Source organism: Bos mutus, chromosome 11, assembly GCF_027580195.1.
Source record: "Bos mutus isolate GX-2022 chromosome 11, NWIPB_WYAK_1.1, whole genome shotgun sequence".
Classification (NCBI taxonomy): domain Eukaryota; kingdom Metazoa; phylum Chordata; class Mammalia; order Artiodactyla; family Bovidae; genus Bos; species Bos mutus.
Window position 1 is genome coordinate 84,729,551 of NC_091627.1, and position 23,119 is coordinate 84,752,669.

Genomic DNA, 23,119 nt, shown 5'->3' on the forward strand with positions numbered 1-23,119 from the left:
TGCACTCTATGATGCTTTAGCCACTAGCCACACGTAGTGATTAACTACATGAAATGTAGCTAATGCAACTGAGGAACTGAATTTTAAACTGTATTTAACTGTTGATTGATTTTATTTTAAATAGCCACATGTGGCCAATTGCCACCAAACTGACCAACACAATTCTATTTTGTAACAAATGAAGAAACTTAGTTACAGAGAAGCAGTAGGATTTGTTATGGTATAAGTTATTTGATCCTTATCATTAGAATAGTGCAGGGAATAACCACATGTAAATAATGTGGGAAACTGCTCTAAAATACTGATTTCTGAGCCTCACCCTCAGTTATTTTGATTCATTCTGTATGAGGTGGTGCTCAAGAATCTGTTGTTTTTAAAAGTTATTTTAATATTATCATGTGATTCTGATGAGCAGCTAGGTTCCAGAGCCACTATATTAGGTTGCTGGAATGTAGTATTTATGTTACAGCTATGGTTCATTGAAGATCATTCCAATGAATCAACTGTACAGCTGTAACTCCTTGTGGTCCGTCTTAGAACTTCTCAGAGGATCGTAACACTCTGCTAGTTAGAGGAGCAAGAGCTACAGGTGCTTACAGAGCCTCGCCTCTCTCTGACGTCAGTGTAGGCCTGCTGGCCTTTGTTTTGCCTGCTGTAACACAAATACTATTAACTGAAAGAAAATAAAGAAAGTGAAGTCACTCAGTTGTGTCTGACTCTTTGCAACCCCATGGACTGTAGCCCACCAGGCTCCTCCATCCGTTGAATTTTCTAGGCAAGAGTACTGGAGTGGGTTGCCATTTCCTTCTCCAGGGGATCTTCCCAGCCCAGGGATCGAACCCAGGTCTCCCGCATTGCGGGCAGACGCTTTACTGTCTGAGCCATCACTATAAACTGAGTAGCTTACAAATAACAGTAATTTATTTCTCACAATTCTGGAGGCTGAAAAGTCCAAGATCAAGATACCAGCTGATTCAGCATCTGATGAGAGTCCACTTCTTTTTTTTTTTTTTTTTGAGAGTCCACTTCTTATACACCATTTTTTCACTGAGGCTTCTTTTACAAGGGCACTAATTTCACTCATGAGGGTTCTGCCCTCATGACCTAAACAACTCTTAAAGACCCCTACCTTCTAATACCATCACCTTGTGGGGTAAGAGTTCAACATATGAACTGGGGAGACAGAAACATTCAGATCACAGCATGGCCCACATTCACCCATTGATGCTTTCAAACTGTGGTGCTGGAGAAGACTCTTGAGAGTCCCTTGTACAGCAAGGAGATCAACTAGCCAATCCCAAAGGAAACCAACCCTGATTATTCATTGGAAGGACTGATGCTGAAGCCAAAGCTCCAATACTTTGGCCACCTGATGCAAAGAGCCAACTCATTTGTTAAAGACCCTGATGTTGGGAAAGATTGAAGGCAGAAGGAGAAGGGGGAGTCAGAGGATAAGATGGTTGGATGGCATCATCAACTCAGTGGACATGCATTTAAGCAAACTCTGGGAGTTAGTGAAGGATAGGGAAGCCTGGTGTGCTGCAGTCCATGGGGTCACAAAGAGTCAGACACAATTTAGCATCTGAACAACAACAACATACATCCAAAATTTTAAAGGCATGGAGCCAAGCCAGGAGTTGGACAGCCTTTACCCTCAGACCAGCCTTCATAACCCATTGTACCTCCTGTATATGTCCTAAGAATTGTGGAAGATCTAAGATTTTAGCCTTTTTACACAATAACAAGTTAGCTGCCACAGAGTCAAGGATGGTAGTGGACAAAACGAGACTCCTGGGCCAAAGACAAAAGACTTTTCTATGCTTCACACACCAAGCAACATGAGCTTCATGTTCATGTCACTCCCCCTTAGCCCCAAGACCCAAGGGGTGACACAGTAGCCCAGATGGAAACCACACACACACTGGGTTCCAACACAGCTGAAGAACCCCAATCTTCTACAATGGGCTGCTAGTGAACTTGCCCAACTTTGCCCCAGAGGGAGACATGGTCTTTATTATAAAGTACAGTAAACAAAACCTCCTTCTGCTCCAGAGGAAGACACTATTTCTAATTGCCAGGGCTGTTCAATATACAAATACACTTGAAAAGACACTGCTCAACCAAAGGCTGCCAATGCCTTTGGTTGAAGACATGCAGAAACATGAAAGCCCATGGAGAATAGTCTCCCCACAATGTACACCCCAGGGCTCTATTCTTGGTCTATTTTCAGCACAGTGAATCCCTAGAACCAGAACCAAGACAAAAGTACCTAGATAGAGACCCTTCTATTTTCTGCCAGCTATGATGACTTTGGACATGGCTCTGACCTGGAGCAGGAGGTCATAATGCATAGAAGTTCAGTTCAGCCGCTCAGTTGTGTCTGACTCTTTGCGACCCCATGAATCGCAGCACGCCAGGCCTCCCTGTCCATCACCAACTCCCGGAGTTCACTCAAATTCATGTGCATCGAGTTAGTGATGCCATCCAGCCACCTCATCCTCTGTCGTTCCCTTCTTCTCCTGCCCACAATCCCTCCCAGCATCAGAGTCTTTTCCAATGAGTCAACTCTTCACATGAGGTGGCCAAAGTACTGGAGTTTCAGCTTTAGCATCAGTCCTTCCAAAGAAATCCCAGGGCTGGTCTCCTTTAGAATGGACTGGTTGGATCTCCTTGCAGTCCAAGGGACTTGCAAGAGTCTTCACCAGCACCACAGTTCAAAAGTGTCAGTTCTTTGGTGCTCAGCTTTCTTTACAGTCCAACTCTCACATCCATACATGACTGCTGGAAAAACCATAGCCTTGACTAGACGGACCTTTGTTGGCAAAGTAATATCTCTGCTTTTGAATATGCTATCTAGGTTGGTCATAAGTTTCCTTCCAAGGAGTAAGTGTCTTTTAATTTCATGGCTGCAATCACCATCTGCAGTGATTTTGGAGCCCAAAAAAAGAAAGTCTGACACTGTTTCCACTGTTTCCCCATCTATTTCCCATGAAGTGATGGGACCGGATGCCATGATCTTCATTTTCTGAATGTTGAGCTTTAAGCCAACTTTTTCACTCTCCTCTTTCACTTTCATCAAGAGGCTTTTTAGTTCCTCTTCACTTTCTGCCATAAAGGTGGTGTCATCTGCATATCTGAGGTTATTGATATTTCTCCCGGCAATCTTGATTCCAGCTTGTGCTTCTTCCAGCCCAGCATTTCTCATGATGTACTCTGCATATAAGTTAAATAAGCAGGGTGACAATATACAGCCTTGACGTACTCCTTTTTCCTATTTGGAACCAGTCTGTTTTTCCATGTCCAGTTCTAACTGTTGCTTCCTGACCTGCATATAGGTTTTTCAAGAGGCAGGTCAGGTGGTCTGGTATTCCCATCTCTTTCAGAACTTTCCACAGAATTTTCCAGTTCCACTGGAGAAGGGAATGTCAAACCACTTCAGTATTCTTGCCTTGAGAACCCCATGAACAGTATGAAAAGGCAAAATGATAGGATACTAAAAGAGGAACTCCCCAGGTCTGTAGGTGCCCAATATGCTACTGGAGATCAGTGGAGAAATAACTCCAGAAAGAATGAAGGGATGGAACCAAAGCAAAAACAATACCCAGTTGTGCATGTGACTGGTGATAGAAGCAAGGTCCGATGCTGTAAAGAGCAATATTGCATAGGAACCTGGAATGTTAGGTCCATGAATCAAGGCAAATTGGAAGTGGTCAAACAGGAGATGGCAAGAGTGAATGTCAACATTCTAGGAAACAGGGAACTAAAATGGACTGGAATGGGTGAATTTAACTCAGATGACCATTATATCTACTACTGTGGGCAAGAATCACTTAGAAGAAATGGAGTAGCCATCATGGTCAACAAAAGAGTCTGAAATGCAGTACTTGGATGCAATCTCAAAAACGACAGAATGATCTCTGTTTGTTTCCAAGGCAAACCATTCAATATCATGGTGATCCAAGCCTATGCCCCAACCAGTAACGCTGAAGAAGCTGAAGTTAATGGTTCTATGAAGACCTACAAGACTGTTTAGAACTAACACCCAAAAAAGATGTCCTTTTCATTATAGGGGACTGGAATGCAAAAGTAGGAAGTCAAGAAACACCTGGAGTAACAGGCAAATTTGGCCTTGGAATATGGAATGAAGCAGGGCAAAGGCTAATTGAGTTTTGCCAAGAGAACACACTGGTCATAGCAAACATTCTGTCCCAACAACACAAGAGAAGACTCTACACATGGACATCACCAGATGGTCAACACCGAAATCAGATTGATTATATTCTTTGCAGCCAAAGATGGAGAAGCTCTATACAGTCAGCAAAAACAAGACCAGGAGCTGACTGTGGCTCAGATCATGAGCTCCTTATTGCCAAATTCAGACTTAAATTGAAGAAAGTAGGGAAAACCACTAGACCATTCAAGTATGACCTAAATCAAATCCCTTATGATTATACAATGGAAGTGAGAAATAGATTTAAGGGACTAGATCTGATAGACAGAGTACCTGATGAAGTATGGACAGAGGTTCGTGACATTGTACAGGAGACAGTGATCAAGACCATCCCCATGGAAAAGAAATGCAAAAAAGCAAAATGGCTGTCTGAGGAGGCCTTACAAATAGCTGTGAGAAGAGAAATGAAAAGCAAAGGAGAAAAGGAAAGATATTCCCATTTGAATGCAGAGTTCCAAAGAATAGCAAGGAGAGATAAGAAAGCCTTCCTCAGCAATCAGTGCAAAGAAATAGAGGAAAACAATAGAATGGGAAAGACTAGAGATCTCTTCAAGAAAATTCTGAAATGCATAGAAGAGCAGCCTCTAAAGTTACACTGTCTAAATGGATTCACATCTCAGCTATGCCACTTACTAGCTATATGTCACTGAGAAATTTATTTAGCCTCTAAATGCCTCAATCTCATCTATAAAATGGGAATATAATAACACCTACCTCAAGTTATTACAGCAATTCTATGAGATTATCAAGTTATTATAAAGATTACATGAGGAGGTGGATGAACCTAGAGCCTATTATACAGAGTGAAGTAAGTCAGAAAGAGAAAGATAAATATTGTATACTAATGTATATATACAGAATCTAGAAATGGTACTGAAGAATTTATTTGCAGGGCAGCAATGAGGAAATAGACATAGAGAACAGACTTATGGACACGGGGAGAGGGGAGGAGAGGGTGAGATGTATGGAGTGTAACATGGAAACTTACATTACCATATGTAAAACATAGCCAATGGGAATTTGCTGTTTGTCTCAAGGAACTCAAACAGGCGCTCTGTATCAACCTAGAGGGGAGGGGTTGGTAGGGAGGTTCAAGAGGAAGGGGACATATGTATACTTATGGCTGATTCATGTTGAAATTTGACAGAAAACACAAAATTCTATAAAGCAATTATCCTTCATTAAAAAATAAATTTATTAAAAAAAGGTTACATGAGATTGTGAAAATAACATGTAAAGTATTTAACACAAGTTTCACAGCAAGTCCTCTGTAAATGCCAGCCATTCATAGTACCCCACTGTTATTATTCATGCATTCTCATGACTCTTCCTACCACAGTGGACCTACTTGCTCATATAGAGCCCCAACACACATTGACTTCGTGCACTGTAGCTAAAATGTCCAGTCCTGGCCTGTGCCCTCTCACTGCAACCTGAGCACCAGCCTGATACCCTGTTGGGCTTGCTCTTTTCTATACACCATGGCCTAATAAGCCTAATATAACCTGCCACCTGTGTTTTTTAATAAAGTTTTTTGGACTCAGTCGCATCTGTTCGTTTACATATTGTCTATGGCTGCTTTAGAGCAACAGCACCAGAGTTGAATGGTCCTTTGAAGACAAAGCTTGCCCATCCTTTCCCTCTTCTATTCAGAGACTATATACCAACCCCAGGCACCCATCTTGGGGTTATTGATCACCAAGGGGCTCAGGTAAGGGTGAAGAAAAAACACTGCCAGCTCTAAAACAACTCCAAAGTACTGTCAATAGAGAAGGCACCAATTTAGTCTTTGAAGAGCAGTGCTTTATGTTATCCTTCTCTGAACTGGACTATTTACAAGGTCCATCATTTGACTAATATCCATCTGGCAGGCAAAGCATCAATAAACTCTCTTTGTGCAAAATTATTAGCTTAAAAGCAGAGGACTATTTCTAAAGTAAACTTCCTTTTATTAAAGGATTTTTATCAAAAAATACTCTAAAAATAAATTAGCCTTTCAAATAAGAGTAAATATAGATAGAATTTATCACTTTCATTTTCTCCACAAATATCTTTGACATGTTAATAACCACCTAATGAAGACAGACATTAAATGAATATTTATGATCCCATGGTTAATGAATATGATCCATGATCTATGCATCGAGTACTGGATTTCAGAACAAAGTTATAAGATACAGTTAGTCATCATAATTGAATATGCATTGAATGACCACTTTATTTTAGGTCCTCAACCCACATAGAACTTTGAACTTCTTCGTGCAATGCTTTCTCAGGACAGAAAGTTATTTGAGAAGGCCAGCTCTGAGCAAATAACAACACAGATGCCTTTATCATGTTCAGGGTGCAGTCTTCAACAGCCTTCTGAAAGCAGCCCAAACCCAAAAATGCAAAAAGGGCAACTGGGGAGGGAGTGTTTGGTAACTCGTGTTATTTTGTAATGAAAACAGTATCACATTTCAGAAATTTTAAAGGAAAATTCCCTTTCTCCCTGTACTCTAGTACATTTGTATTTGTGTGTACATCTTTGTGTGCTATTTACACTTCATCCAAATGCACACACACGTTCACATACAGTTGACTCTCAATGAGAGTTTCTATCTGTGTGAGTTGCTCAGACGTGTCCGACTCTTTGTTACCCTGTGGACTGTAGCCCACCAGGCTCCTCTGTCCATGGGGATTCTCCAGGCAAGAATACTGGAGTGGGTAGCCATTCCCTTCTCCAGAGGACCTTCCCAATCCAGGGATCAAATCTAGGTCTCCTGCATTGCAGGCAGATTCTTTATTGTCAGAGCCACCAGGGGAGCCCCAATGAGAGCTTATCCTGATAAAAAACTATTTTAAAAAAACATTAATTTTATTTATTTATTTATTTAGCTAGGCTGGGTCTGAGTTGTGGCACTTGGGATCTTTGTTGAGGCATGCCAACTCTCAGTTGTGGCATGTGGGATCTAGTTCCTTGACCAGGAATTGAACTTGCACTCCTTGCATTGGGAGTGCAGAGTCCTAGCCACTGGACCACCAGGGAAGTCCCTAAAAACAATTTTGAAATGTGTGCAAAGGTTTATCCACAAGATACTCATCACAGAGGAATCAATAGCATTATATATTAGAGCTACAAGTGACTCTCAAAAATTGCTACACAGTGGTACCACTTAGGAAATTTTTGTTTGTTTGTTTGTTTGTTTGTTTTTAAATGCTAACATTCTGGGCCCACCTGCCAAAAATCCTGATTTAATTAGTTTGAAGTGGGATCGAGGGTTGTGTATTACTTTAAAGCTTCCCCAGGTAATTCTAAAATGCAGCCAGGCTGAGAGCCATGGATTGAGCCCAGTACCTTAAAATTTTACAGGTCAAATATTGAGTTCTGGAGATGCACTTCAAACCCACTGCCCCTTCCTCGGCCAAGATCTTCCTGGATCCCTGCAAATTACAGCAAATAAACAGCCTCTATGTAAAGGAAGATGGTGATTGCAGCCATGAGATTAAAAGACGCTTACTTCTTGGAAGGATAGTTATGATCAACCTAGACAGCATATTAAAAAGCAGAGATATTAATTTGCCAACAAAGATCTGTCTAGTCAAGGCTGTGGTTTTTACAGTAGTCATGTATAGATGTGAGAGTTGGACTATGAAGAAAGCTGAGCGCAGGAGAATTGATACTTTTGAACTGTGGTGTTGGAGAAGACTCTTGAGAGTCCCTTGGACTGCAAGGAGATCCAACCAGTCCATCCTAAAGGAGATCAGTCCTGGGTGTTCGTTGGAAGGACTGATGTTGAAGCTGAGACTCAATATTTTGGCCACCTGATGTGAAAAGCTGATTCATTTGTAAAGACCCTGATGCTGGGAAAGATTGAGGGCAGGAGAAGGGGACGACAGGGGATGAGATGGCTGGATGGTATCACCGACTCAATGGACATGAGTTTGGGTGAACTCTGGGAGTTGGTGATAGACAGGGAGGCCTGGTGTGCTGAGGTTCATGGAGTCACAAAGAGTCAGACACAACTCAGCGACTGAACTGAACTGAATTGAATGAAATGCAAGATACTCAAAGATTTCCTTGTGCAGGTACGATGTACTCCAGGCTTCTGAGAATAAGGATTTAGCCCTTGCAAAGCAAAGAATAAATCTTTCTTGAAATATTCCAGATTTATAAACACAGGGTTGGATATCATCCCTTAATTGGAGCCGTACCTTTGACCTAGTTCGAATATATTGTGCAAATGTTTGGGATTGTGTTCTCTCAGCCATCCACCCCTCTGCTGAATATTCAACAAAATGACCACCAATATTTAGAATTCTCTTGAGAACATAGGCTCCAAAGCTGAAGATCCAGCATACTCCCTCTGTCCTCTTTTCCATGGGGTTGAAACTTAAAGTGCTTCTGTGTTGTCTCTCCCTTTGGGAATTTCCTCTGGAACTGGAGATTAAACATTATGCAAATAATAAATACTTTGAAAGTTCAAGAAAGGAAGAGAATTTGTTTAAGCAATTCTGTTATTGTAGCTTAAATGAGAGATAGCAAACAGCTGTTGTGATTTGACCTGCATTCAAATTCTACTGTACGGTTTGTGTAATTTCCAATTATATTTAATTCTTCTTTGAGATTTATATGTACCTTTGCCAAAACCTCTGGATTCCCATAAACCTTCAAGTAATTGCCCATCACCCAGCCTATTTGTACTTCCTCCCAGGCCAAAAGGGTGTTCTGGGAAAAGACAGATTAAAAAACATTTCTCTCTTGGAATGTTAGTTTGACTGAGATGTTATTTAGATTTTTTAAATAGCCTAAATGCTTGGGTCGATCTGAAAGGAAAATGCTGCCGAGTCTAATGTTGCCTAATAAATGGGGCAAGTCATGCTCACTCAGGCACAGCCCAGAGGGAAAAACAAAATCTTCACTCTTATCCTGAAGGTCAAAACTCCTTGGCTTGACTTGTCATATTTTCTCCTTCTGCATCCTCATGGGTTTCTAAACGATAGACTGCTAGTTAATAATTCTTTATACTAAACTTCCCCTGTTCAAATCACTAATCCCCAAATGAGGGCCCCATCCTCATGATCTCATCTAAACCTAATTATCTCCCAAAGACCCCATTTTCAAATACCATTACATTGGAGGTTAGGGTTTTAATTTTATGCAGAGTACATCATGCAAAATGCCAGGCTGGATGAAGAACAAGCTGGAATCAAGATTGCTGGGAGAAATATACCTCAGATATGCAGATGATACCATCCTAATGGCAGAAAGTGAAGAACTAAAGAGCATCTTGATGAAAGTAAAAGAGGAGAGTGAAAAAGTTGGCTTAAGACTCAACATTCAAAAAACTAAGATCATGGCATCCAGTCCCATTATTTCATGGCAAATAGATGGGGAAACAATGGAAGCAATGACAGACTTTATTTTCTTGGGCTCCAAAATCATTGTGGATGATGACTGCAGCCATGAAACTCAAAGACGCTTGCTCCTTAGAAGAAAAGCTATGACAAACATAGACAGCATATTAAAAAGCAGAGACATTATTTTGCCAATAAATGTCTGTCTAGTCAAAGCTATGATTTTTCTAGTAGTCATGTACAAATGTGAGAGTTGGACCATAAAGTAAGCTGAGCGCCGAAGAATTCATGCTTTCAAACTGTGGTGCTGGTGAAGACTCTAAGAGTCCCTTGGACAGCAAGGAGATCAAACCAATCAATCCTAAAGAAAATTAACCCTGAATATTCATTGGAAGGACTGATGCTGAAGCTGAAGCTCCAATACTTTGGCCACCTGACGTGAAGAGCCATCTTACTGGAAAAGACCCTGATGCTGGGAAAGACTGAGGGCAGGAGGAGAAGGGGGCAACAGAGGACGAAGTGACTGGATGACATCACCAACTCAAGGGACATGAGTTTGAGCTAACTCCAGGAGATGGTGAAGGACAAGAAAGCCTGGAATGCTGTAGTCTTGCAGTTTATGGGGTTGGAAAGAGTCAGACACGACTGAGTGACTGAACAACAGTGTGTACTGGGGGGTTGGGGAGGAGACACACTGAGTGATTAGTGTGGTTTCTCTCTCTTGATCTGACCCACACTGATAGCACATCCTTGCTAGATGCTGAGTTCCCCAAGAACAAAGGAAGAGCAGCAGGGCTGGGGCCAGGCTGAGGCAGGCAAGGGGTGCAGGTTCGTGGCCTTGCAGGGTGAGCGCCTGAGGATGGGTGCCTCCTAGAATGCTGGGCCTCTGGTCACTTGTTTGCCTCTCCCTAGTCCAGGCTTTATTGTGCTCTTTTCTTTCTTTCTTTCTTGTCAGAATTTAGTCTAACATATTCCAGAGAAATCTAGTTAGTACATGCTATAGACTGAATGTTTGTGTGTCCCCTCCCACCTCCACCCCCCAACACACATAGTGAAGCCCTAACCTGCAATATGATGGTATTTGGAGATGGGGTCTTTGGGAGGTAATTAGGTTTGGACAAGGTCATGAGGGTGGGGCCCTCATTTGAGGTTAATGTCCTTATAAGAAGAGGAAAGCAGAGAGAAATTTCTTTCTCTTCTCCACATGCATTCACCAAGGAGAGGCTGTGTGAGCACACAGAGGAGCCGGGAACTGAATTCACCAGGAACTGAATCTACTAGCACCTTGATCTTGGAGTTTCTAGTCTCCTGTTTCAGTCACTGAGTGATGGTATTTTGCTATGGAAGCCTGAGCTATGACAGTGCTCATTCAGGATTTAGTAAAAGGCTGAATTACCTTCTCTTTTAGAAACATTTCTCTAATACAGCTTAAGAAAACAGTTGACTCTAGAAGCAGTGTAATGTGATGTTCAAAACTTAGACTTTAAAGTCTTGAAGTCCCAGGGTAAAACCTATTACAGCCCTGATGCGGTTATTCTCTGTGCCTCAGTTTCTTTAGCTATAAAGTACCTACTTCATGGAGTTGTGGAAAGGGTTAAATAAGTCTACACATGTAAAAGACTTAACTCAAATATCGACTTGTAGTGTCGACAGTAAACCAAAGTTACTCCCCAACAAATTAACCAAAATTCCCCCTACTCTGAGTCACAAAATAATGAAATTAAAAACCAAAATTCAAAGTGTCAGTAATCAGTCTTTCAGAGGGGGTCTAAAATCACAAAAGTTGAACACTGCCTCTCTCTGTCCCAAGAGTGAAGCGAAAGCCAAAGTAAAGAAAGTTTAGGAAGGAATGTGAAAAACAAAAAAAACCCAGCAATGATACCAATTGCTTTTCCCTTAAGAGTTAGAGTAAATATTCAATCTGTTCTTTTTTTTGTTTCCCTTTCAAAAAGTTGAAACCTTATTTAAATTCAATTCAGAGAGGATGCTTAGGGCTTATTTCATGATCTAGGAATTATGCTAGTTAGTAAAGATTAAAAAATAACACATTATTGACCGGAGACATATCAGTATATTTTTAGAGAGTGATACAATTAACAACACCATGCAAAGCTGTTAGAGTTTAAAATTGATCAGGGTTAATTAGACAACTTATGATTGTTGTTATTCACATTTTGCTCCATTAGGTTTTTGTTCCAAACTTGTGTATATTATAAACTCAAGTTTATTACCATAAAATTTTCAAAAATGATGCATCATGGAATTTGCAGTGAAGAATTTTTTGGTGAATTTTATGAGTACTATCTCTGATTGTCTGGTGAGACACTAGATACACTAGTGTCTCAGAAGATGGCAGTTCTTCAGAATATAGTTCTGATTCAGACAATATGAATATTAAACCAAGAAAAAGCACCCCCTCCAAAAAAAAACTATTGATTCTGATACAGAAAGTGAAAATGAAACTCACAGTACTGGAGAAGACTTCACAGGTGTTACAGGTGTAACTGTTGAATGGAATAACTAACAAAGTGCTAGAGAAATAACAGAATTAATTTTTAGCTGGCCAAAATAAAAATTGCTGGCCACAGGCTTTAGTTTCTGCAAAAATCCCCCAGTCAATAATGACATAAGATATCCTTGTTCTCAAGCAGCTGAAGGTCTTGAGGTACAGAGATAAGCATGTAGACAAAGCAAAGGTTATTTTGAGTGACAGTTACTCTAGCTTAACTGAGATGAAGTTCACAGGTTCTGTAGGAGAGAAAGGGCAGGGACCTGTCAAAGTCAGAAAATCCTTCCCAGAGAAGAAAAAGATAATATTTGTATTGCTGCTGCCCTGCGGAACTGGAAAGGGAAAAATGGAAAGCATTGTATTTTTCAAGTGTCTAGTGAAAGATGGTGTTTTGTTTGTAATTGGACAAACAAGGGCTTAATTTCCAAAATATACAAACAGCTCATACACCTTAATAATAAAAAATCAAACAACCCAATCCAAAAAAGGGACAGAAGACCTAAATATACACTTCTCCAAACCAGATATACAGATGGTCAATAGGCACATGAAAAGATGCTCAACTTTGCTAATTATTAGAGAAATGCAAATCAAAACTACAATGAAGTATCACTTCACACAAGTCAGAACGCCAACATTAAAAGGTCTACAAATAATAAATGCTAGAGAAGGTGTGGAGAAAAGGGAACCCTCCTACACTGTTGGTGGGAATGTAAATTGGTAAAACCATTATGGAAAATAGCATGAGGGTTCCTGAAAAAACTAAAAATAGAGTTACCATATGATCCAGCAATCCCACTCCCGAGCATATCCAGAGAAAGCTCTAATTTGAAAAGATACATGAACCCCAATGCTCACAGCAACCCTAAATTATAATAGCTAATACATGGAAGCAACCTAACACATGGAACTGATCGTGGCCCAGAGACTTCCACTCACTTGGCCAAGGAGTCATTCCCAGCCAATAGATATACTCTCCATAGTCCCTTTAATCAAGCCCTGTGTTGATATTGGAGGTAATCTCACTAAAATAACCAAAGGACAGAATTGGAAACTATGGAACTAGGCTAGGAAGAGTAAGCTACATAAACTGGAAGTCCTGGAAATAGTTGCACGAAGAGCCCCAGGGAATGACTGAGGTGGCGGTTGGAGGGAGGCAGGACATGTATATTGTGACATATCTCCTTAGATTCTGGAACTCCAGAAAGAATTTATGAGATTGGAACACACATGTCCAGATTTGGGAAGGAATAATAGTTGAGATGAACAGATTACTATGTGCTGAGTACTGTGCCCAGTATATAGGAAGTACTCAATAAAAAAAGCTGCCCCTACCATTATTAAAAATTTGTTCCTATCATTAAGACTAGTTAAGGATGTTATATAAAATACAGTACATCTGTGTATATAAGAGTCTGCTGAGGTGGGTGTTGTGGGAGGCTTAAAATAGCCCTCCCAAGATGCCAGGTCCTAATTCCTGGGACCTACAAATGTTATACTATTTGAAAAATCAGTCTTTGCAGATAGGATTAAGTTAAAGATCTTGAGATGGAGGAGATTATTTTGGATTACTGGTATGGGCCCAAAATGCAATCAGAAGTGTCCTTACAGGAGAGAGGAAGTTTACACACACACACACACACACACACACACACACACACACTCATACAAAGGCAATGTGAAGATAGAACAGAGAGAAATTTACAGATGCTGGCCTTGAACTGACCTTGATTATTGGGGTGATGAAACCAGAAACCAAGGAATGCTAGCAGCCACCAGAAACTGGAAAATGCTGGAAACAGCTTCTCCTCTGGAGACTCTGGAGGGAACACAGTCCTGCCAACACCTTGAATTTGACTCAGTGATACTGAGCTTGAACTTCTACATCTAGAACTATGAGATAATAAAGTTTAATTGCTTTAAGTCACCAGGTTTGTGGTACAGCAGCCATAGAGAACTAAAACATGTATTAACGGGCTTTTCAACCTAGCAAAATTCATCAGTAAACTGTTGTCCATCCTGAGCCCTAGTTAATGAGTATTAATTAGATTATGCAGTTCAAAGGTACAGAGAGACAACGGTGTGCTGATAAACCAGTACCCTGAAAGAAAAAACAAACAAACTGATTTTTAATAGATGCCAATTCCTGTGATATCAATACTCCCACAATGGCCCAATTCCAAAGGTTTAACATCTGGCTCACACAATTGTTTATTACTTAACAATCAGCTCTCACAAACTGGTAGGAGCTGACTTCAGACCTTAGCACCTCCCTGTAGAGGTGCCCTAAACCACTAGCAAAATTGCTCTCAAACTGTATTGAGTGTAATTTAATTTCTCCCTGACAATCCTGAAGGGTACTTCATGGTATTGTGGTTCCTGAGAGTCAACATGGGGAACATTAATTACTGTTGCACTGCGTACGTGCAGAGTTGCTAATCAACAGTGTTGTGGTGGATAGCTTAAACACCAAAGGACTGAGAAGGAAAAGGCAGAACACAATGTCCCATGGGCTGTCAGTTGTATGGTTTTATTCCTTAGGGAACTCTGGAAGGAGTCCAGCAGAGGCTATCCTCTTCCTTAAGTAAATTTATTATGGTATAAATAGTAATAACTGTGACAGAAATCATAATTATTTTCTTCCAATGGAATAAGGCTTTCAGATTTTCAAAGTGAATTAGACTTTCACCTTGAGGAAAATAGAATAGAGGCTTTATCTCCAGAAACAAATGAAGTATGCAAAATTCAGTCTCCAGCCCCATGCTACTGATTTCTGAATAGCCTTCCAGTTGTACATATCTGGGGTTGGGAATGTTTCCTAGTTCCTGGGAAGGAAATTAACTAAAGCATATGACATCTCTGGCAAGAGTCACGATTTCACACACACACACACACAAAAAAACCTTCTTGCAATAACTTCACATATTGCTTCCCCTGGTGGAATCTCTATCTCCAGGAAAAGCTTGAGTCTAAGATGACAACTCCGTTTTTAATGAAAGTGAGAGGTGAATGCTAAAATCAACAGATTTTATTTCTTAAGAAGGCTCCATCTTAAAAATCACTTTTTACAGATGATGTCATGACAGAGATAAGTCCTTCCAGATTTCTTTCTTTATGTTTTTAAAGCATAAAAACATTTAAAGCCTTCTTGAGTGAAAAAAAGATAAGCAAATGCAGTTACTACTCCTGTACTCAACAGTGTTTCCTGTAGATAAAATATTCCAGAGTGTTTGTTATTTACATGAAATTGGGGGTGGGGGTTGGTCACTGGAGAAAAGGTTGACAGGGATTGGTGGTTATGTGATTTATTCCTGAATTAGATTACTGGAATTAATGCTTTCAAATCTCAAAATTGCTATAGATGGCATTATGGATGCCATATAGAATAGATATTGTATATGTAAATATATTTATATCTATTACACATATTATATAAATATATTTATGGAAATAAAAGCAAGATAGCTATTAGCCATCCTTGCCAGTAGAGGACAATAAAACCATTTCAGTATTAAAGGATGAGATTACCATTTGTGTTTCAACATGCATGCAGTGCATGCCCTTTATGTACTCATATGTATAAGGGCCAGGATCTGAACCACAGACAATCTGATGCTGGACTTCATAGTGTACCCTAATTACAAAAGAACACATTTGTTAATCATCACAGTGATGAGATGGTATTAAAATGTTTGACAAACATCTACTGCAGGCAACATGCTCATTCCCTATAGGAAATGGACAGTAGGGTCAGAGCTGGAGGGTGAAGGACAAGATTTACAAAGCTTCAGTCCTTTTACTCAAGAGTGATGGTGAGTCAGTTCAAGTCCTCCAACTGTCCCATAGGCTTTGTGGTACACAAGCAAATACCTTGCAGCGAGCTTAAAATAACAAGTCCAACAACCAGTCTTAATTTTGCTACTGGATTGACTAATCATTTTGCTTGTGAAATCATGTATATCTTGTGGAAAATTTTAAGAAAATCTTTGCAGTATACATAAATCGAATTCCCCAAGGTGACTTCCTTCCCTTTTTATAACACAAATGTCTGCCTGTAACCATTTGAACTAGCATTTTCCCACAAGTGTGTTTAAAAACCCCTAAAAAGATTCTAATAATCAGATGTCAAATATAATGAGGTAGGAAGGGGAAGAAAGAGAGCATGGCGGATTAACGGTCCACAGATAATCCAGTGATGCAACCTCTTAAATGAGAACACAGTCTCTGGTGCTACTCCAAGGATTCCACAGCATGTTCTTGCTCTTGAATAAAATTAATAACAACAACAAAAGAGACGGTCAAAAGATTACAGCAAAAAGCAATCAGGAGAAATCGTGACTTTGTAATTTCCCAAACCAAAGGAACAATCCCTGAAAAGTGAGGTAACATGGGTGTGGGATTAAGATATAGACGAGTGTTTGAATCCTGGTTGTCCATTTACAAGCTGTGTAATAATGTTGGACAATTCACCTAATTCCTCTGAACCTTAATTTCTTCACTTCTTAAGTAAGATAATTACACATAGTGCATAAGGTTTTTGAAAAGATGCCCAGCAGAAGCTTAATAATTCTATTATCCAACAGGTAGGGAAGTCAGCTGTGTGGTTTTCTTTGAGGCTGTGAGTGAGTGTGTATGGATGTCTCTGATGGGTTTGTGCCAAGGGGTGTAATTGTTCTGAGAGGCAGGAAGGGTTGGAGGTGCGTGAAGGCTCCCCTGCTCCTATACTTCATTCATACACTTTCATCACCACCAGAGGAATCACCTGGCTGTGGTTAAGCCTTCACTGAAAGTTTCACATCATTTACATTTCCATCTGGATGGAAGCAGCCTAGGAATTTTTGCCCTGCCTCTCAGCAAAGATTCACTGACTGCCCCAGGAAGTCATCTGAGCAGTGGTATTCCACCCCATATATTCTTTGCCCATTCTGTGTATCTTTGAACTGAAAGGCAGAACAGTGCAATGATGAGGAGGGCAGGTTTTAATGTCAAACAGACCTACTTTCAAAGCCTACTTCTGCTATGTGCCACCTCTAAGCCACAATCTTCTAAACAGTAAATGATGATCATAATAGTATCAATATTTACCTCACAGGGTCATTAGGAAAATTAATGGCCAACATATGCTGAGTGCTGTCTCCATGCAAGTACTATTCTAAGGGCTTTAATTTAACTCATTTCTCACTTTAAGTTTGTGAGGTATTGTATTTCCATTCTACAGACACAGCAAATGAAACATTTTCCACTGCTTGCTCGAGGAACCAGAGCCACGCTACTCTGGTTCTGAGTCCATGTTGCTAACTACCATGTAACCCAGCCTAAGAAGAAAAAATGAAATAGAACACATACAGCTCTCCACAGTGTCTGGCACTTGGAAACCAATCCACATGTGATAGCAGCGTAAGTATATTTAGCTACTGTGCATCCAATACTTCTTTATGAATTCTGGTTTGATTTGCCACCTGAACCTCTGTTGGTTCTGTTCACAGCATTTGTACTCTGGTTCATCAAGAGATAAAGTCATGATGCAGATGTTTGGGGGTGCATTCTGGCTGAATTCTCTCAAGTCATTGGAAATATCAGTGAATGGCTGGGCAAACTAATCAATTAGTTAGAGTTAGTCACTCAGGAATCAAGATTGCCAGGAGAAATATCAATAACCTCAGATATGCAGATAACACCACCCTTATGGCAGAAAGTGAAGAAGAACTAAAGAGCCTCTTGATGAAAGTGAAAGAGGAGAGTGAAAAAGTTGGCTTAAAGCTCAACATTCAGAAAAGGAAGATCATGGCATCTGGTCTCATCACTTCATTGGAAATAGATGGGGAAACAGTGGAAACAGTGACAGACTTAATTTTTTTTGGCTCTAAAATCACTGCAGATGGTGACTGCAGCCATGAAATTAAAAGATGCTTGCTCCTTGGAAGAAAAGCTATGACCAACCTAGACAGCATATTAAAAAGCAGAGACATTACTTTGCCAACAAAGATCCATCTAGCCAAAGCTATGGTTTTTCCAGTGGTCATGTATGGATGTGAGAGTTGGACCATAAAGGAAGCTGAGTGCCAAAGAATAGATGCTTTTGAACTGTGGTGTTGAAGGCTCTTGAGAGTTCCTTGCACAGCAAGGAGATCCAACCAGTCCATCCTAAAGGAAATCAGTCCTGAATATTCATTGGAGGGACAGATGTTGAAGCTGAAGCTCCAATACTTTGGCCACCTGTGAAGATGCAAAGAACTGACCCATTTGAAAAGACCCTGATGCTGGGAAAGATTGAAGGCAGGAGGATAAGGAGCTGACAGAGGATGAGATGGCTGGATGGCATCACTGACTCCATGGACATGAGTTTGAGTGAACTCCAGGAGTTGGTAATGGACAGGAAGCCTGGCGTGCTACAGTCCATGGGGTCGCAAAGAGTTGGACACGACTAAGCGACTGAACTGAACTGAACTGAAGTCACTCAATTATGTCCAACTCTTTGTGACCCCATGGACTGTAGTCTACCAGGCTCCTCTGTCCATGGAATTCTCCAGGCAAGAACACCGGAGTGGGTAGACACTCCCTTCTCCAGGGGATCTTCCCAACCCAGGGGTCAAACCCAGGTGTCCTGCATTGCAGGCGGATTCTTTACTCTCTGAGCCACCAGGGGAGCCCAAACTAATCAATAGGGCTTGCAATAACTGTTATTCACCCCTGGGTAATTTGGATCTTAATTGTATTTTGCAGAAGAAAGAAATAAAGGTTCTCAGGCACTACCAGCAGATGGACTGGAATTTTAATATCAGCCTTCATACTTCCAGCTGTGCAAACTTGGGTGCATTACTTAACCAATCGGAACAGAAATTTCCTGATATCTAAAATTCAAATACTATCACTCATCCAACAATTGGCTGTAAGGAATAAAGCATGTTAAAGGTTTGTCACATAGGAGATACTCAATAAATGGTACTTAATGTTGTTATTATTTTTGATTGGTTTCTCTTTGAATACATTTTTGTGACCTAAATGAGGACCTTATTCAAGGCATATATCCAGATATTTCTTAAAAGAATTTTTTCTTTTTATCATCCAGATTATATGCATCAATACTGTTTACTTGAGTGGAAGAAATTCTAGAATGGAGAATTGACTTTCTGGTGATGAGACAAAATTAGTTGAGTAAACTATCCAATCAGCTCAGAAGAAAGAAAAAAAAACAGGGTTCAAAGGTTTCTTCCCCCACCCCACCCCCACCCTACCCCCCAACCCCCCGCCTTTGGGTTTAGTTTATTGCTGTAAGCCTCTGTTTGTTTTAGCTGTGGAGACATGTCAATTTCATTGCTAGTTTTACCCAGGAACTGGAACTATACTTCAAAATAGGGAAAATTGGATTTTTATTTTTTTATTCATAGAAAATGACTTTTATATGACTAGAACTCATTTACAATTAGTCATTCAAATATCCAGTGACAGCATAATAAAGATTTAGGCCCTTCATTTAATTATACACTCTGGTTTACTATTCCCTGGAAGTAGTTACACACATTTGGGAACTGCTCCTTTTCATATATTTAAAATAGCGTCTAACATTAAGACAGAAATTTATTAAGAAGTAACCTGCTGATCTGAAAGTGCTGATGTGATTTTACAATGTATTTAGGATGAATCAACTCAATAAGGCTTATATGCAGGGATTTGGGAAATAAGAAGCTTATTATAGGATTTTCATAGCTACCCCAAAATGACAAATGAAGAAAAATTGCAGAAATCAGGACTACATGTTGTAATCGAAAAGGAACCTTTCTACAAACTGAAACAACTTGGAAGACAAAAAAATGGAAGATTAAACACTGAAGGCTGAGTAATATTACTTGTTCCTCTGTGTTAAAGTCTGACAGGAACCATGAGTCAAAATGTAAACACACGCTAGTTATGGTGGACCTCACTAGTTACATTTTGGTCAACCACAGCTGCCTCAAACTCACAGTTGAAAAGGTGTTTTAGGGAAATGAAACTAGACACCGCCCTTTTTTCATGCATGTGATACATTATTCATAATAAGTACTTCTTATAATTGGACTAAGCATACTTATAATATTCCAATGACTTTCCTAAATCTGCAAAAATATATTTATAATATATAATCTCCTTCACCTGAAACTAATAGAATATTGAGTCAACTTTATTTCAATTTAAATATATATATAATTTTCTTATATTTTTTCATACCTAATTTACAAAATATTCAAGAATTTCCCATTATGAGCTTAATTTTAAGGTCTGAATTTTTTTGATGCCTTCTTTTTTCTGAGCTAGCAGCTTTTCTAATGCACTACTACGAACACACAGAGAGTGGGGAGCCCCTTCAAATACCATATACCAAGAAAATGTAGTATAAATGAGAGGAATCTAAGTATGGGATCAGCTAATAATAGTAAAGCGAATGTTTATTCAGTACCTGCTATTTGCCAAACACTATGCTAAGCGCTTTAGAAGAATTATTTCATTCAGTCCCAACACAACAAAATTCCAGTATTCCAAGTTACAAGAATAAACGCTTTTTAAATCCTCACAGTTGACAAAGAAGTAAATCCCTAAATGAGAATAGAAGTTATTTTCCAGGTGATCTGTAAAATTGGCAATTTGTAAAATTAAAGCTTTCCTGAAATTACCTGTATACTGATATACACTTCTCATACATTGCCAGTGTCTACAGCCAAATGCCAAGTAATTTCTCTGCTTTGTTAGTAATATTTATAAGCTTTTATATGAAATTTCCTTTTTGTAGGCCTAATTGAAGACCAAAAGATAAAACCTCCTTTTCTATACCTTAAGCTAATTTTCACTAAAGTATCTTGTCTTCAGAAGCCAACTACTATAAGATTTTCCATGATTTGGATTTCTCATCCACTCCTCAGACTATATTAACTACCTCCTGTGGACTATACCCTGAGAATACAATAAGACATGAACCCTGCTCTCAAACAACATTCAACCTATTGAGAGGCATGTAAACAAACCATAGCAAATACCATATGCACTATATCATATACTAGAGGTAGATAGAACGGAGGCCTAAAGGAGGAAGTTGTCACTTTCCTTCCTAAAGAGGAAGTTGTCACAAAATAAAGAAGAACATTCTAGAATAATCCAGAAAATTCAAAGTTCATGGAGGCATTGACACGAAAAGTAGTCTTAAATGTAGATGAAAATCTGTGGCTCTCAGTGGTTGTTCAATTGACTTGCATATTTGATCTACCTTTTTTGTCAAAAGATGGACTACATTTTTTAAAAAAAAGCATAGTCACCTACCCTCCTATACTCTTTTATATCTTTATAACACTTTATATCTAAGTCACCTACTCTCTGATACTATTTTACTTCCTGTACCTGACAATCTATTTCTTCCAGCACTTATATTGGCTTCATTTTTATCTCTTAGGTATCTAATCAATTTTGCTAACAACATGAAAATTCTTTTTAAAATATTTATGATACAACCAAGTGATGCCACACCTAAAGTTAGAATAGTTCATTAATAAAGATGGAAAGCAATCATATCAACATTCTGTATTGTTTATGGGTGTATATATAATATAAGAATAAAAAATCACACAAAAATTAAAACTGGAAATTCAAGATAGGTTTTACTTCTACAGATGGCAGGAGAGTAATGGGACAGGTTAGTTACAGGGGCTATAGCTACATGTATAAGACTTTAATTTGGAAAGAAGGAAGAGAGATGAAAGAAAGGGAGAGAGGGAAGAGACAGGGAAGAAGAAAGATATCTGGAGCATATATGGTAAACTTTTATTATATGACTTAGTTGGATGACAATTCATGACATTTTGTTATTTATCCTCTAAACTTTTCTGTATGTTTGAAATAATCTACAGTAAAATGAAAGATGTGCTAATCTTTATACTATTAATCTTCAGTGTTAATCAAATCCAACAGTAAAACAAAAATTTTAAAGTAAAATTAGTAAACTGCACATACAATTTTCTAGCTCTACCAGTAAAGAAACATATTTGCTTCCAGGGAAGATATGATGCACAGTGTTAACTTTCCCACTCTCCTTCTAGAGCATCCTTAAGGAAGATGAAGTGAGTGTCTTTGTATTATAAAGTGACAAGCTGGTGCTTATTAACTACTCTGCTGTGAACCAATTTGTGAAAGAGCTCCTAAAAGACCAATGAAGGGCTGACAATTTGCTCAACCCTTATTTATCATTTTTTTTCCAAGTCCCTTCAGAAATTTTAAGAAGAGGTTTACAGTTCAGTAGACCTCCAAATGAAAAAGCTTAATGCTAATTCATTTGCTAATAATTAAATTATTAGTTCCAGAAGCAAAATTAAAGCCTCAACATGGTAAATCAAGGAACCAAGTCAAATCCATATTGGGTTTCTGACATCAAAATAGGATGATCTGAAGAGTGGCCATATGTAGGGAAAAGAGCCCAGGGCTGGGCGGATGGAAACCTATCTCCTGGGGCTAACTGGCACCCCCTAGTAGAGTGGTTTTCAGAGTTCACTTATCTCGAGAGGGTGCCCTTTGATTTCACCATCTCTCATCCTTCTTTCAGGGCATTCAGGACAGCCTGCACTGATTTATTTGTCTGAATTCTTATTTGATTTGGTTTTGTCTTGTCAGTCTCCCCACAAGAATTAGAATTCCCTGAGGATAGGGGCAAGTTCTGTGCAACTCATCACTGTATCAGCAGCATGTAGCACAGTGGGTCGTCGATTAATGCTTATTGAGTGAATGAATGAGCGAATCTCTGGCTTCCTTGATTCAGACTGGGCTCATCTATAAGAGTCCATTTTGCCTCAGCCTCTCCACTGTGTTATCTGCCCAGACTAGCCACCAACCTTTTCACCTATAGAGCATCCGATTTCACTCCTCACCCTTGCCTGGCTCAGCCCTTCTGGCCTTGATCTCTCCCCTTGGGTTGCACAATGAAAAGTGTGTTTGTCTTGGAGCTGTCTCTCTTGCTGCCTCAATGATCAGCTAGAGCTGTTCACCTCAGCTGCTCTACTTGTCAAAAGAACAAAAACAGCCAAAAC

At 39.6% G+C, this 23,119-nt stretch overlaps 2 long non-coding RNA genes across 3 annotated transcripts in view; one reads left to right on the top strand and one right to left on the bottom strand.

Moving 5' to 3' along the window:
- LOC138989914 (uncharacterized) overlaps positions 1-23,119 on the bottom strand; it is a 52,483-nt gene that overhangs the window by 14,249 nt on the left and 15,115 nt on the right. The window lies entirely within an intron of this gene.
- LOC138989913 (uncharacterized) overlaps positions 1-23,119 on the top strand; it is a 38,931-nt gene that overhangs the window by 8,552 nt on the left and 7,260 nt on the right. Inside the window, exon 3 of one of the 2 annotated variants that reach the window (XR_011466105.1) lies at positions 7,584-9,468. The exons of the other annotated variant lie outside the window; for it this stretch is intronic. This is a non-coding gene — a long non-coding RNA (uncharacterized lncRNA). Of the gene's footprint in view, positions 1-7,583; positions 9,469-23,119 lie in introns of those variants that run through there. 2 annotated transcript variants of the gene reach the window in all.